The sequence below is a fragment of the Falco peregrinus genome, chromosome 6 (genome assembly GCF_023634155.1).
Source record: "Falco peregrinus isolate bFalPer1 chromosome 6, bFalPer1.pri, whole genome shotgun sequence".
In the NCBI taxonomy this organism is placed as follows: Eukaryota; Metazoa; Chordata; class Aves; order Falconiformes; family Falconidae; genus Falco; species Falco peregrinus.
In genome coordinates this window covers 78,192,593-78,209,858 of record NC_073726.1, presented here as the reverse complement: position 1 = coordinate 78,209,858, position 17,266 = coordinate 78,192,593, and positions in this window count along the sequence as shown.

Below are 17,266 nucleotides of genomic sequence, written 5' to 3'. Positions count from 1 at the left end.
TTCTGAAGCCTACAGAAATGCTGATACATATATATATTCAAAGCCAATTCAAACATTACAGAAAAACAGTATCTCAGCCATGCACCCTACTTTGAGAGAAGCTGCTTGGCTTGTCTAGAGGGCTGCTGAAGTGGCATGCTTTTGCCTTTACACCCTACAAATCTGACTGGCATGAGGTGCTCTCTGTTGTCTCCCACACAGAAATCTGCAAAATGTCTTGAAGAAATTATCACCTTTCCTTAGGAAACTCTCAAGTCTGGCTGCCCAGGTTCCCTTTGGATTTTTCTTTATCAGACACATTTTAAAAGTTATTCTAGAAAGAAACGTGTAAGACCAAGACCTATCCCAACATCTTCCTAAATAGCCACCCTACCCCTAACCGCCGCAGTCTGTGTTCTGGCTAGTCTTACCCAACAGCCATGGTTTTGTCTGTATCAGCACTACTGGATAAAGGTTGCGATCTGGTGCCCACTCAGTTTGGTTTTAAAAATTGTACTATGTATGAAATGAATTCTAGCCTACATCCACTCGTAATTAGGTTGAGACTAAAACTCATAAATATATCATGTAACTTACTTTCTTCAACTGGTTTGGTCCCACAGGGCCCAAAGAAAAAAGCAGCAGGAATCAAAATGATTTCCACGATTGACTGTGGAAGACGCACCTCCGACAGCACAACACCCCTTGGCGAAGGGAGTGTCTTACTTTACCACACAGCCCGCAGACCTTTTAAATACTATGCAGATGCCAGACTAAACCCAAAGAAGCAACAACAATTTAATTCTGCAGATACTGAATTATGTCTCCTGACTGCCAGCCAGCTGCCACTTATTTTCAGATTAATAGGCAGTATGGCAATGCGCAGGCATCCAACCTCAGGCAAAAACCAAAGGAAACAAAGTTTGTCCAGCAGGTGACTGAAGGAAATGTGCATGTTGGGAGTCTTAATTCGCTTTTTTGCAAGCAACTTAAAGATGTAATACTCTTCGCTCATGAATTCAGAAGATGCATACATTTTCAGCCATCATCCCACAACCTTCCATACCATACGAACAGCTGCAGCATACTATACCCAGCCTTTAAGTTAACATACACCGAGCAACAAAGGATAGTTCAGACCATCAAGGCATATTGCAAATGAAATTCTAGATCAGCAACTAGCAATTAACAATTCATATAGCACACTTTAATACACAATCTGCTTGACCTAAATGATTGACAAGGACCTGGAAGTGTGTTAGCTGCAATGTTTTAGCTCATGTGATTTTAAATATCCCCTATTTTTCCTAATTTAGGCCCAACCCTTTTTTAAAAATTACTAAAATATCATGTGAGGGCATGAACATTGGTGGATGCATGTCAAGGTTTACACTTCCTAAAACTTCTGGCAACAGTATTTCTTCTGAATGGCAAACGTTTCCTTCTTTAGCAGATCATTTAGCAACATCCTAGCACAGAACTAACTGTACCCAGGACAGTAAATTATAATGTTTTTCATACCATACAGCTGGGGTGAAGAAGGCTTTTAAACTTGGTCAGAGCCCTTTAAAAGTCACTATCTCAAATAATTGAAGAGCTGGAGGAGACACATTTTAGGTCAGCATCTTAATGCTTTGACTCCTGCCAGAATTCATGAAAAACTTACTTTAAGTCTGATATTTTAAATCCCACCAAACCAGTGCCCTATCCCAGCCCCTGGCATGGGCTGATGGGCAGGGAGCCTGCTTTACTCTCTGGCACTGTGCTCTCTGGGGCACCCATTTATTAGGGACAGCTCAAGGGGGTGCATCCCCACTCCTGAGCTCACCAGCTCCTAACACCAAAGGAATAGCCAGGCAAGGACCGAGGAGTAGCTGGCACGAACCCAGCCAGGGTCCGAGCAGCCAGGCACGGGATTTATATGGGGTGTTAGTGCTGGGATCAGAGGGATGTAGAGGCAAAGGAAATGGAAAGAGCTGTCATACAACTCTCTGAGGGGTAACAAAACAAACTGATTCCTCTGGGAAAGCAGCTTAGCATTTGTGCCAGCACGTAATCCTCGAAAGCTCTCAGACCCAAAGGCTCCAGAGATGGGGGAGAGATGCTGTGCAGCAGGCTCACAGCATACAAAGCAAGGCAGTGCTGACAGGGGGTCATCCACTGCCAGTGCCCCAGGTAAACCTGGCCACAGGTAGCCAAACAGGGTAGAAAAATATTCAAAGGAAAATATCAGAGCTAAGGAAAACATACTAACGTCTAAAGTATATTTTTTCTTATGAGATGCAGTATGAAAAGCAACCAAGTAGTATTATTTGTTTTAAACCTAGTAGCATAAGAGAGCAGATCCTGCTAACCTCAACTTGGTTGAGCAGTCCTTATGCCTATGTCGTCCCAGTGAAATTAATTATTCTTTTCAGAGAGCAAGATATTTCTTTATAAAGGAAAGCCAGAATCAAAACCTCAGGAATCTTCAAACACTGTACATGGACACACTATCTGCCTCAGAATTAAAATAAATGTAAAAGAATGGATTAACAGTGAGATTAATGGGAAAAAGCATGTTTGCCACAGCCAACATAATCAGAGTAGAGGGAAGAAGGCAACAACTGACACTTCTTCACTGCATTAAAAGGTAAAAAAATATTGGCAAGCAGAATACTGCATTGGGACAGACAAAGCAATAATTCTCTTTATCTACACCCCAGGAAAAAAATCCATTTGCCCTAAGGAATACAGCAAACATAAAAAATGATGATATGATAATAATATAGTGAGAAACACCAAGAAGGCAGACCAGCCTGCACACAGCTAATACTTCGTCTCTGATCGTGAGAATTACCGAGAAGGCAGATCAACCTGCAGACAGTCAATACTTTGTCTCTAATTGAAAAGCTAAACAATACTGGATAGTCACGAAGCTCTGCAATTTAAATAAAGCTGCACATTGTGAATGTTATCGGATACCAGTGGTTGACAAAGGGGCAGCAGAGGTTCACAGAAGCAAAAACTTCCTCTGTATTAGATGCATTTCAGCATGGAAAATTAGATGAGTCAATATCTAATTTGGTATTTAATATACCATTTGAACATTATAAATGTAAGCGGATGTTGGCATTCAGGGACGATAGTGGTGAATGAAAGCAAAAATTACTTGTAGCAGAATGCTGCTAATTTGCACATCATTAATCTTCATGCCTCGTAATTCAAATACATAATAACAGTATTCTCTCCCCACGTCTCAGCAAGAGCTGAATAATGGTGCTGTACTGTAATCTCACATTATGCATTCAATTTTCTTGGAGTCAGGGCTGATAATACCAGCTATTATTGAAATTGAATTGCTTAGTATTGCCTGCACAGTGCCACGCTTGCGGCTGCTTACAGACCTGTGCCTCTACATAAGGCATCTAGATGGACGGTGGGTGTCTTCCGTAAAGATTATTTTTTTCTTCCAAATTAAAAGCTTGAGACAAGATAATTTACTTGTTTCTGAAAATGTGGGCTTGTGAATGGGAGATGTGTTTTCTTCTGCTGATCTTTTTTGGAAAACTGCTACTTTCTGTGTTAGGGTGACAGCTTGGACAGGGCAGGTGCTTCTTCGTGATCTTGTATCATTCTTGCCATCAGTAGGACAGCTACAATGTGACAGCTAAAACTTTACCAAAGGCTCCACCTCATGGCATTTAGCAGTTTCCAGGGCTGAGCAGCCAACAAGTGCACTGTCTGCTTGGTGCCACCAAGTGTGTTCCCACCTCAGCAAGGCTTTAACCTTGACCAGAGGACAGCCAGGCTGTGTAGATCCCAAATATGAAGTCTGGGATCTGGAGCCTGGGGTGGGCTAGGTAGGAACAAGACTTATCAGTGGGAAGGTAGAGACAGACGAAAACAGGGACAAATGGGAGGCAACAGCAGAGAGGAGTCAACCGCTGGGGAAGACTGAAACAGGTGCATGTCAAACCATGATTCCCTCCAGCATGAAGGGTGGGAGCGTTAAGCCCCAGGCTCGCTGTTTTGCCCTGAGCATCCCTCACTGGTTTTACTTCACGTACAGCGTAACCCCCTGCCACTGCCGCCCTTCACTGCCACTGCCGCCCTTCACTGCCACTGCCGCCCTTCACTGCCACTGCCTCGTTAGCCCCAGAGCTCCCTGTGGTGGACCTGCAGCCCTGCTGGTAGCCCGTGTCAGCATCGTGATGAGGCTGCACAAAGGAAACGGTTTTGTTTTCTTTTGCACAACCTCAGACAGTACACATAAACAGGCTGAAAAGGATATTATAAAAGTCAAAGAATCAGGCAGCCAGCAGTCGGGATGTGTAAAATTGAAGGCATAGAGGGGGATCTGAATTCAACTCCCTTACACATATACATGAAGATGCAGTCTTTAAATATCTGATCACTCCCAGGTTTTCCACAGAGCACCTTTGAAGGCCTCTGTACACAGGAGACACCACAAGGACAGCCCTCCTCCTTCTGCTGCCACTGCCCCCAGCTCTATTTACTGCCCGTTGCTCACAGTTGCTCCTGAAACCAGAACAATTAGCTTTCATATAGGGTCTCCGTGACATTACCACCAATGGTGCTGTAGCGATTTTTAAATAAATATCCTCTACCTGGTGAATGAATACAAAAATTAATATACAAACAGAGTAGCCTGACTCCAACTGTGCTCAGTGGACCTGCAAATCCAGATACCAGGGTCTCACATGAGGGCACAACCAGGGATCACCCCTGAAAAGCTGGCTTTACATGACCAAGCGTCCAACAGAACAGACCTGGGCAAGAAACAGCTGTTTGTTGTTTATTATTACTACTACTGTTATTACTATTATTATACCTTAGTAGCTAGAGATAGGTTTTCTATAGATAGATCAATATTAATTGGTCTATACAGAAAAAGATATATTAAATTAAAACTCTGAGGATATAAGAAAAAACCCCACAACTATCATAGTTCCCAACAAAACCAGAACACAAGAAGGCAGCATATCTTAATGTCTCCATCAAAGGATGCTCCTCATCCTTCAGGCACAGGTTTCTGATACAGATACTCTCGTCTGTGCCTCAGGTGACCACAGAAGACTCAGTGTGGAGGTGGACAGGGAGAAGAACAACTAGATGCCAGCATAAGAACTGAAGCCAAAAGACTCTCACATTCCTACCAAGCTGCATATCACTGCCTCTTTTTGAACATCTGTAACCTAACATACCCTACCTGCTCCAACTTCATTACTTTCACAGATTTCTTTCAGAAAAAAAATCACATTGATTTTATGTATTAAAAAAAATCAATTGTATTTATTTATACACACATATGTATAAAATACGTATGTGTAAAATACAAACATAAATAAATAAATAAAAATACATGTTTGGCTAAACAAAATTGCATAAAGGGCTTGCCTTGGACTAAGTGTCATGTTCACCCCAACTTCTAGATTAGGAATGTCGTCATCTGAATGAGTGTTGGGATTCACCGAGCAGACTGACATGCTGACCGCAGGTGCCTGAGATTCCTACTGATCAGAACAGTGGTGAGGACATTCTGAGAATTTACGGGCAGAAAGGACCCCAGAGCCTTCTGCTGATGCCTAGGGCTCCCAGTTTAGAGTTTCTGAGATTGCAATGATATTTGTCAGTACTCAAAAATTTCATTCCTCCTTCCAAGCCATTTGTATGCAAAACTGAGCCAGAAGAGAGAGCTAAACCAAGATATTATTTCCGTGGCATGTTTATAAATACTCAATTCCATAAGACAGCAGATTCAGAAAGCACTCCAAAGGATTGTCCTCATTAAGACAGAAGACATCATCACAGAAATATGCCTTTTGCTGTTGAAGTGATTTCCCTGGATTACAACTGAATATACGCCAACGAGTTGGAAGGGTTCCATAGCATGGGAGTAAAGTGTTTGAGGCATGCAAAGTTCTGCTCTAGCACATGTTCCTGCTTAAATATACTCAAAAGGGAGTCCTTTTGGAGATGGAGAGGGAGCGTTATTGATAGCACAGTGAGAGCAATCATCATTTGTTGAATACCAGCTATACCTCTCACTCTTAATCAAGTTATACGAAAATTAGAAGCCTACAAACAAACAAGAAGTGTATCGAATATAATTAGTCTCTGATGTTACCTGGAAAATCTCCAAAAAAATGTCAGAAGTAGCAACTCAACTACTAACACCTTTCTGAAGGTCTATCAGTTAATCTGTTTTACAAGATGAACAAATGGAAGTATTTGGGGTTTTTTTCACTTTTTACTGTAAATTAACAAAGGAAATGGACAGAACTGAGTCACTAAGCCCTTGAGAATGAACAGGCTTTGGGAAAGGCCTTTTATTATACCTTGCTCACTACAGAGGTTGAGTACCAGAGAAAACAGGACCAGAGAGGCAGAATCCTCAGGTAATAGTCTTTGATTGCATTTGGATCCTTTTCACTTTCACTTCTGCTAACACTGTAGTCAATAAGCATAGAAGTCTGTTTAAAACAGATATTGGAGAAAATATCTATTTGCATGAGAAATTTGATGGAAGTGTCATGATTAGCTCAGCTGTAATAGTAAATAAATAAATAAATAATAAATAAAAAAAGTGATTCCAATTCCACGCACATTTCTATCTCACTGCCAGGGCGATTTCTCTCTATAGAACAGATTTATTCTTCTGTTATACTAACAAAAAAAAAAAAAACACTGAAAAAACCCCACAAACAGTCAGAATAGAAATGAGTGAAGGATTAGGCCACTGTAAGGCCTTAAGGTGTCTACAGCAATCCACTTCAAAATCCCATTTCCATCTAAATTAGCTGTAATTTCATAATTAGTCAATCACAGAATTTCATTAAACAGTCCCCTAAACCTGCTTTTTTTCCCCCCTTTCTTCTTAACACTCTCAGTCATTTATTATTCATTTATGGGTTCTTCTCCATCAGTCGGCAGGTGACAGTAACATATGTAGGATTTGAATTTCTTTCCCACTGTGCAAAGTCTTTAGCATCACTTTTTATGTGCAAATTCGACCCACCCAACTGGCTTGTGTACCACAAGGGGCTGCTTGTCTTCCATGGCACAACCCAAACCTCCTTCATGGGTATCAGTGGGTGCAAACATGAATATTCTGCATGGTACTTGCAGCTCCCTCAGATCTTGATGCCACCAATGACAGTTCTGTCAGGTGTTCAGAGCAATTCTTGTCCTGTGATATAATTTAATATTTCAAATTACTCTTTGCTATTCTAAAAATACATGTTTTACAGCTCCTCACCTCTTAGACATGTCACTTAAAGTATGAAGTCTCCTGTGAAGTATCAATGAAATCACAGAAACAAAGTTTTTGAGAAAGAGGCAATAGCAAGTTAAAGTCCCAACAGGACTGGTTTCTTAAGAAAATTCAAGCTAGCTAAATGCATTGGGCTTGGCCCAAAAAAATCTAAAAACCATGTAAAATAATATTAACAAGAAAAAGTTAAGAACCGCAAAAAGGAGTATCACTGGAGGAAGTGGAATGAAACCAAACAGAAGGAAATTTTTACAAAACATAAAATTAAAACAGAACAATGGTGCCATTTGGTTCGTGAAATGGCTCTATCCTCCTGCCTCAGACATCTAGCACAGAGCAGCTCAACAGGCTGTGTCAGGGAACAATTCTGTCATGGTAGGGTGTCATATATATTTATATACATACACACACACACTCGTGTGTACACATGTGGGAGGGTGGTGTATAATTTTATTCTGTGGTGAAATCCTCTAAGCAGGCCATATTCAAGGATGAAAAGCCCTGGAATAAGCTCAGCGAGTAGAAGGTAGATGTTCTAAGCATCTCTACTTAAAAAAAGTTGGGTAGGGTACCCAATCAGTTTAACCTAAGTAGCAGCTAGAAGGAGAAGTAGGTACAATAACCCTCTGTCTTCAACAGGTTGCTAATAAATAACATGGACATAATATTAATGACCTATCTTATGGAAAAAACTGTGCAAATCAGTTAACTGGCATTTGTGAAGCACTTTAGGGGCCTCAGAAAAATGGAATTTTTTATGTAGAGTGCTTGTCTTTGGGAATTACTAAACAAATATAAATGATAATACGGAGCTTGGCAGCAGTTAGCCACTCCAGGGAGTTCTCCATCCTTGCCATTTGGATACTGAAAACAAGGACTGTAAACGGAAGCAAATGAACACACTTGTAACAGAAGAGGAAAATGGTAAATGAGCCAGAAGAGTCTCAGCAAAGCCAAGGGAGCAGTGATGTGCAGCTCGGTGACTGCCACAGCATGGCTGGAAAATTGGCCTCATAATATGCCAGGAGGAACCAACTCTCGGGAGAGGCTGTGGGCCCCACAAAAAGGATAGTATGGCTGAGTAATTAGAGGTAGCTCTCATTCCATATGGACAATTTGGACTGGTGGAGGAAGTTCTTTGAGTCCCCAGCAGTCCTCTGGCAGTAAAATGTGCCAAAAGAGGAGATACTGCAATCCCTTGCTGGAGGTAACTCATTCTCTGGGATTTTCCCCTCTGTCTAGTGAGATATTGAGCCATGTTCCACATCCTTTGTCCATGTGCGCTTGGGAACCTGCCTCTGAACAGGTGACATTGCCTTTTTAGTTGCTCTTTAATAAGGTAAGCCAAACAAACATAAGAAAGCCTAATGTAAACAAAACAGTCAGAGTGCACCTTCCTCACACTTCATTATCACCAAGTTCACTTGATGCGGCCACTGCTCAGCACCAGCTGTCCCTCAAACCCATGGACAGACTGTGGCTTTACTGTGACCTGCCTGCGCAGGCTGTCCTTGACCACCCTTACTCCAGTGGGGGTGCTCCAGCAGCCACGGAAGCATCACCTTTCCCAGGACATGCCACAGAACTGTTCTGATGCAGAACAACTGATTCAGTTGTTGGTAAAACCCACATTCACTCAGAAAAGCCCCTGAAGTATGGTTTTACCAAGCTGTGAGTAAAAACAACCGTTTCCAGCACACAGTCATTTGCTTTCCAGCCCAGGAAACCTTGTGCCACGAGCACACCACTCACCAGATAGCAGAAGGTTATCTCCCATGTTTCTGCCTGTTTGTTTCCACTCCATGCTACACAGGTACATCAACAGTCGGCTCAGCCATGGTCATGGAGAGTGACACCGGTGTGGCTGAGGTGGCCCTAGGTTGCTGTGCTTATGCCTCAGTCCTATATAAGCATAATGAAATAAAGTGGAACACTGATAGGCACCAGCTACAGTCCCTTGTCCGAACTATCATCTTTAGTGAGCATTAATCCATCCAGAAGGCAGTTCACCTTCCAGGCTGTGTGGGAGGCTCAGAACAAGTGCCCCAGCATCACCCAAGCTCTAACACCAAATAGTCAATGTGAGGACTGTGAGCACACACCAAGGAAAATCCGGACTCCAGGTACTACCTGGCTCTTCTGCACTCCCCGTGTCACTGCAGAGCCTGCCCTTCACACACCTGCCGCATGAAGGAAGTTGGCCTCTCCACCACACAGCTGTTTTTCACCAGAAGCTTCTGGGTTTTTTAATTAAGAACAGTCACTACTGAGCCATGTTCTTCTTGCCTGTCCTTTTGCTAACCCCCTTTTCTTCTGGAGTATTCTTTGTATTGCCATGCTGCAAAAGCCTCAAAGTCTAGTATAAACAAGAACCCCACACACCTAAGCATCTGCCTCCTTACCCTGCTTTGAAATCTCATTCTGCAATGCCACAGTCCAGCATGCTGGACCTCTCAAGTTCAGATATGTGCATCCTGACCAGACCCTTGCTCTTCTCTGCTCAATTACAGCCCCCTTTCCCTCTCTGATTTTTTTTCTCATCCGCAAAGAACTATGCATTTACTGGCTATATAATTTCTTCCAGGAGCAGCAGCCTTCCAGACCCTTCCTTAAGCATCATCAGTCATCACTGATGTCTCTGCTCCCCCTCAATATTTGTCAGCTGCCAAGTGCCTTCAGAGATGTTGGGAAATCAAATTTGCCCCCTCCACATTGCACTTCTCTGCTGGGACTGGCCCAGAAATCTTTACTTTCCCCACAGAAATCCCCTTTAGAAAAACTTTTGACCCAAAATTTAAGAGCACCTTAAAAAGAAATAGTTTCTTTAGACCTCCTCTTTTCAAGGGGGAGAGGGGATCTGCAAATGAGAACTTTCAGTTCCTTTTATTGAACACCCGGCTCATGAAGGGAACAGGCAATGAGAGAAGGGGGTTTTATTTGTCTCCAGGAAAGAAAGTGAAGAAGCTGGGGGGGAGGGAGGAGGGAAGGGGAGGAAGGAGACAAATGAGCAAAGCTAAAAATAATGCTATTTTGCATGATTTTACATTATTTTTCTTTTAATAGGCAAACACAGCATTTCAAAGTATTTCCTTCAGAAGCCTTTCGTTAAGAACAGTCACATTTCTGTAACACTACCTCCAAACAGTTGGGGGTTTTTTCTTTTCCAATCATTTATAGCTAGTTTATTTATGATACAGCAGTTTAGTTTGCTATGCTCAATTAAACTGGCTTATGGCTTCATTCTTTTGTTTTTCATAGCTCTAGCATCAACTGATCTAGAAAACAATTTGCAATGGGAGGGCAAAAGCAAGTTACAGCCTAAAAAGAAGGCAAATAAACCATCTAATATCCACCCATAAATACAAGAATATCCTTCCTTTCCATGCCCTTGCTACAAAATGAAAATATTCTTCACTATCAGCTATTGACCATAAAAGGTGCACTTAGGGTTCAGGCTTCCTGATTTTCTCCAGTATTAGCGTGATAGCATCCTTTTGCTTCATCACATCCACTTGTGTACCAGACCTCTGGCAGAGCACTCATTTTCCTGATTCAGAAACAATTTTCCAGCATAATCACAAGATGTTCTCCATTAGAAAGATATATGCGTATGACCAGTTCCAGATATATTGGCTTTTCTTTTTGTGTGTAAACAAGGACGGCTATAAAAATTCCAATGATAAATCGCCTTGTGGCCAGCCATCCTCTGAAGCTTGCTGCACAAAGCATTACTCACCACTACTTTCTAAGAGACACAGACAGATTTTTTAGGCTTCGGCCAGCTTGAAAAAACCAAAGGCACATGGGAAGAGGGCTTCTAGGGCACTGTGTGCTGGGCTGGTGCTGTTGTGGTTGGAGTTTATCTACTTCTTCCCTTTGCAGAGAGACTCTGGCACTTTCCTGCCATGAAACATTAATGCCATCTTGATCTATCGCTTGCAGGATTTTTATTCTGTGGGGCAACACTATGATCCAAATGTTTCCCAGAAAGACATCTGTAGCAATGAGCAAGGCTTCTGGTGGGGTCTATGAAGTGTTGGGTGCTGCTGCCTTCTCTGTGCATGGTCAGTACTGAGGCAACGGAAGGAACCGTAACATAATTTCCTTCCCAAAAAAATTGTTTCATCATAAGGCATCTGCACCTATTTTAATTGATTACAGTTTTGTGTGAGAAAGGGATATCAATACTGATGCCATTTTGGCCTCATGGCTAAAAGGTCAGGGAAGCACAGTCAGACATCCCATGTATTTAATGCAGAGGAAATGCTCCTGTAAGATGGGAACTCTGCCAGAAAAAAATACTGTGCTTTGGCAACACCTGGGTAATATGGTTAAATTCTTTTCTAACTAAATGCTTCGTTACCGAACTACCAAGAAGATGATCCACTTCAAGGCAGTGAGTACCTTTAAGAGTCTTTAAATAAAACAATAACTCCATTAAATTACAAGTGCCTCTGTCCTTCCTGGGTATTAAAGTGTGAACCTCTTCCACTGACGTAGGGAAGAAGTCTGAAGAAGAAAAATATTTGTGGAAAAATAAAACCAACACAGCCTTCTGCCGTAAAACGAGGGATACGTCTAGAAAAGGCCAATTCTAGTCAAACCGCCTGCTGCTGACACAAGGCACAGACTGACAGCAAGATCTTAGGACAGGTAGCAGAATTTTAGGACTTTAACAGAGTTGGTACCAACACACAACCAGCCACATAATATACTTGAGATGAGACACTCAGCTGAGGCTGTGGGCTGTCCTGTTCCTCATGCCATGTAAGCAGTGCCACAGGCCAGGGTGAATTCACCTGGAGGATGTACACCAGGCAGCTACAGCTTGGGTTGCTGTGCTCTGACAAAAACCTGGCTATGCACAGCTCCAGGGCTAAGCTGAAGCACCTGAGATTGGATCCTATGCCTAACACAGAGAGCAACGCAACTAAGTCCTTCCACCGAATTATTTTATGTATCATTACATGAGATCTGTCACTTTAGAAAAAAAAAAAAAAAAAGAAAAGGGGCAAAATTCCCAGGTAGCCCTTTCACATCTTCTCATCATGTTATGACACCTATAGCAGTTTCCAATACTGGGAAGTTTGAATTATCATACAGAGACTAAACCCAGCATCCATAACTTGCACGGAGTGCATCAAGCTGGGTAAGTGCACTACAAAAAAAACTAATTAAGCCCTCACGGGTGCTCTTCTTGATTTATGGAGTATTTCTCTGTTAGTTCATTCCCCAGTGTGAGCACTAAAACATGGTGTTTTGTTTCAGTCTCTCAAATCTTAGTTGCTCAATACTGACAAGATGAAAAAACAGCCTTTCACCTGTAAAGACTTCCTCAGCAAAGCTGCAAGCTACAAAGACACCATTGCCCATCTTAGCTATTCCCTTGCATGATTTTTTTATTATCTTCAGATTATTTATAAAGCCATTCCATTTACCCCAAGCAAAGATACGTTAAGAGATATCCAGAATGAAAACAGAGGAACAGAAACCCTTGTTCTAGTGGCATCACAGCACTTGGGGTTGAAACATCTCTGAGGGAGGGACAATTCTCCCTCTTAAATATTGGAAGAGGCACAGTGCCTCTCTTCAGCCCCACAAAATCTCTGGGAGAAGATCAGGACAACAGCAGCAGTGTCAGAGATGCCTCTTTTGGCATCCCCATTTCTTTTTCTTCCCCTACTCCCACCCCCCTCCATAACACCAGAGAGAGAGGGAAGGGTAAGGCAAAGCCAGGCAAAATTTCAAAATCTGTAGCCAGATTCTACATGTTAATGTACTCACTGACATGGTATAGGAATAGATGCAAAGCTTAAAGGGGGAAAAAAGTCCCAAACCCCAGAAGAAAGGGGAAAAGTTGCACACACATAACTTTACAATGGCATTAGACTCTGAGTGGGAAAGAAAAGTCAGCAGCTTTTGTTTTCTCCACACATTCTTATTTCTTTTTTAAAAATAGCAAGCCAGTGGAGTATCCTTTGAAAGCAGATAAGCCTGGATATTTCTGTCAGGAATTACTGGGAGCAAGCTGCTAATGCTATTATTTTTCTAGACCAGCTACCTGAGATTTGCTCTTACCCATCCCCCCCCCGCCCCAGGGCAATCATTGGAGATTCTTATTGAAAAAAAAAATAAATCACCACTTGAAAGATTTTTTTTCTTGGGGGGAGGTGGGTGGTAGTGTTTTGGTTTAGGTTTTTTAATACAAAGGTATCACTATCACAATGGCTTTCCCCATGGTAATTACCAGGAGTATACCTCAGACACTGGAATCCAAAAAACAGAAGAAAGGCTGGAAGTACGACCACTGTGCCTTAAAAAAAAATAAAAATCTTCATATATTAACTGTCTTAGTCGGCTCGCTTAGACTTTACACTATTTCCAGCCTTATGAATTTCCCAGGCTTGAAAACATTTATCTCGGCAGGTTGCAGATCTTTCTGCTTTTGTCTTTATTACATATAGTTGCACCGTCTTAATTTCTCGTTTTCTCTCTTGCAGGGGGTTGTTTTCATGGGCAACCACTGTTTGTGTTGAAAGATTTGTGATCACTCCTGTGCCAGGCCATGAGCCATCTCATCAGTTAAGGGTAGGAGGAGATTCCACCCAAATATAGCTGTCCTCCAAGTGTCTATCACAGAGTCACTGTAAAGCAACTCCATTAGAGATACTGGTTTACATTAGTGCTTTTTTCTTTTTTTTCTTTGCAATTAAAAGGGTATCTCTGCCTTGACTTGTAATCACGGAGACATGTGGATTTGCAACTAAATATAATCTTTATGGTAAACCTGGTATCTGAACTCCACCCTCAAGGAAAAATTCTTCAATGTAGCATGTGTTTGTCCAGATTCTCCCTTCACATATCAGAAAATGATTACTGAAATTTCTTATTTACTGGATTATTCACAATTTAGTCATTATATTCATTCAGGTACTTTGAAATGGAATTTTGTAGAGAATTTAGCATGCAGAAAGCCAGATGAGCACAATATACACACCCTCCGTACACAGTGTCAGACACTATGGATACCTAGTGAAAGAGCATTTTGAAATGAAAAATAACAGAGCCTAAAAAAAAAAAAAAAAAATCTGAAAAAGAAGTTTGACCTGTTTCTGTGTGCATCCATTGAGATTCCTGAGCTGGCGGATGTTCCCCATCCCATGTACTGGAAAACTCACGTTCCACATGGATCAGCCTCCCAGGCTGGCTCCCCAGTAGCGTGCTCTTTGTGCAGACACATGGCAGCTCTGTCTAGGAGAGCTGTTTAGGTTCTGAAATAGCTTCACATTTACCGTGCTCCAGGGACATGCCGGTGCCTTTATGATAGATGCCTTCACCCCGGCCACCTCGGGAGACATCCGAGCCTTGGCAACTGCCCACTGCAGAGCAATACAAACACTGGCATGTGTGCCGAAGGTCGAGACATTTGGAAAAGCTGGAATTAAATAAATAGATAAAACAAGGAGAAAAGCAGAAACAATAACTTTAAGAGCTGTTTCAGAGATGGAGGGAGTTGCAGGTGTTTTATCTCAGGTCTCCAAAGTAGTAGGGGTGCTCGCTGGTGTAGGCAGGTGTTGTGGAGCAGTGGGCAGAGCCTGGCATCTTCCCTAAAAGCAGACCCAACAATGTTAATCACACGCCTCCACAGACGCACACTCCTGGTTAGCAACGAGCCTGCTTACGCAAGGAAGACAACGACAGCCACAGAGGGAGTTGGCTGGTCAGGCAGCAGGGGCAGGAGGGCTGCTCCCAAGGGATGCCTCCACCTGTCCCCCCCAAACACCACCATTAATCGGTTTCCCCACCAGGTCACCCTGGCCAAAACAAAGTCAGGGTTTGGGCAGCACAGTGCCCAAGGGCCATGCTAACCATGAGCATGCGCAACTCTCCAGCTGCTCTCACCCCAGCACCCCTCCTTTTCCCACATCCCCACCCACAGGGACCCCCATAGCAGCAGCATGTCCCCAGAGTCACCTTTCCCACCGCAGAGGCAGTGCCTGGCCCCAGCCGAGGAGCTGTGGCGGCACACATTCCTGCAGAGACCACTGCCGTGCATGGCAGCTCCCTACCACCACTTCCCAGCAGGACACGAGGATCACCTCATCCAGGAACATTGGCTTTCCTGACTATGAAATCAATCTAGTTTGCAAAACTCTTTCTTTCTTTTAAAAAAACCCAAACTCCTCATTACAGGGCAGCAAGCCAAGCAACCATTAAAACACATCCTCACAGGAAGATAAATATGAAATAAAACTTGCAGCAATTGGATTCCTAGAGCTGTCAAATCACAGAAAGACTGATTTTGGAGAGAAGCTTTTTTCCAGTATGCTTAGCCAGGCTATTTGCTGATGGATTTTGTCATGTTTGATTATCAATCAGTTAAAAACCAACCCCCTTTCTCGGGAAGCACTGGCTGTCCACAGTCATTTCTTCAAAGATAACACAAGCAGGATTTCCATAAACTGTTTGCTTCAGCTCCCCGATAGACAATTAATTCTTAAACCACTAATACTGGATTTGCTTCTGCGCTTGGATGAGAGGAAGTCCGAGATATCAAAAAGTAATAAGGAAATATCCTTGTTAGTGCTTAAATACCTTTTTGCTATATGCAAATATGGCTAAGTATGCAAAGAAGCTGCCACTGAAAAGTCAGCACAAATGTCTGCAGTTAATCAAAAATAGCTTATGAGCAAAATTGAAGTGAACATTTCATGCTGCTACTAGGATTGCAAAGGAGCGTTTCTTGATTGGACTGGCTCCAGGCCAGCAACAAATGGATTTTCTAGAACCACCAAATTTGTAATAGATTTTGCTCCAGAAGAAAGTTGTGAGCAGGAGGTGGGATCACCTCCAACATGCATGCCCATAGCTCTCCCTGTACCAGGTCAGCACCTGGGTGCCCACTCTCATCCCACCCTTGCTTCCATTTGCGTCCCACGGGTAGAGTCTGTCACTCTCACAAGCACTCAGTGACAATCCTGCTTGGCCTGGGAGCTGCTCTGGAAGGCATCCAGGCAACATCCTCACAAATGGTAGACTACATATTTTGAAAAGGATTTTCCGAAATGCTCTAATTTGGCTTAACTCCCACTGAATTCACAGTTAAGTCAATGGTGGGTGTCTTGGAAAAAAAAAAAAAAAAGAAAAAAAAAGAAAAACAAAACACACAACAAACCATCATCCATGAAATTCTGGACAGTGTTAATACTTTCTCTGGGTAGAGGGGGTAGGAGAGGAGGCATTGCCTGCCCCAGCATGTGCTCCGCCTCTTGTCACACACTGTCACCTCTGAGATATCTTCTTCTTTTCTGCCCTCAGCACTGCGTGGTCACTCACTCCTGTGCAAAGCTGCCTGTGTATGAGCACAGTTACATGCTGGCAGCATTGCTTCCCCAGTTTCTGTAGGAATGAACTCACAAGGAGCAAGGCTGTGAGAAGTCAGAGAATAGAGAATTTTCCAGTATGCTCAGTAAGGTGGTTTGCTGATGGATTTTTATATGCTTGAACACCAATCTGTTAAAAAACTTCTTTGAAAGTACTGGCTGCCCACCATCATTTCCTCAGACGATGTTCTCATGAGCACGTCATGTAAGTGTCAGCCTATAGATGGCAGGGCCCCAGCAAAGACCCGGGTCTGAGACCACCTTTCCCAGGCTCCGCACCAGCAGTACAAGGCTAGGACCTCAGCAGGTGGCACAGGCTGACATTGAAGCAGGCTGTGCTCAGCGTGCTGGTCACCGAGCCCTTTGCTCTAAGGGACCCAAACTTGCAGCTTCCCAATCACCCAGCTTGCTCCTGCTGGTTCAAGGCTTGGGCAGGTTTCTTGCCTGTATTACTGTGTCCTCGTGCAGTCGCTGTCTTTGAAAGTAAGACATGAAGAACTGCAACGCTGCTGAGAAAATATGAACCTTCCCTGTGCGCCTTCCAGCCTCATACTTCAGTCCCAGCTGAGTCTCTTCCTTCTCCAGGCCACCTGTGCCCCCTTACTCTCCTCCCCTGAGCAGCACATTT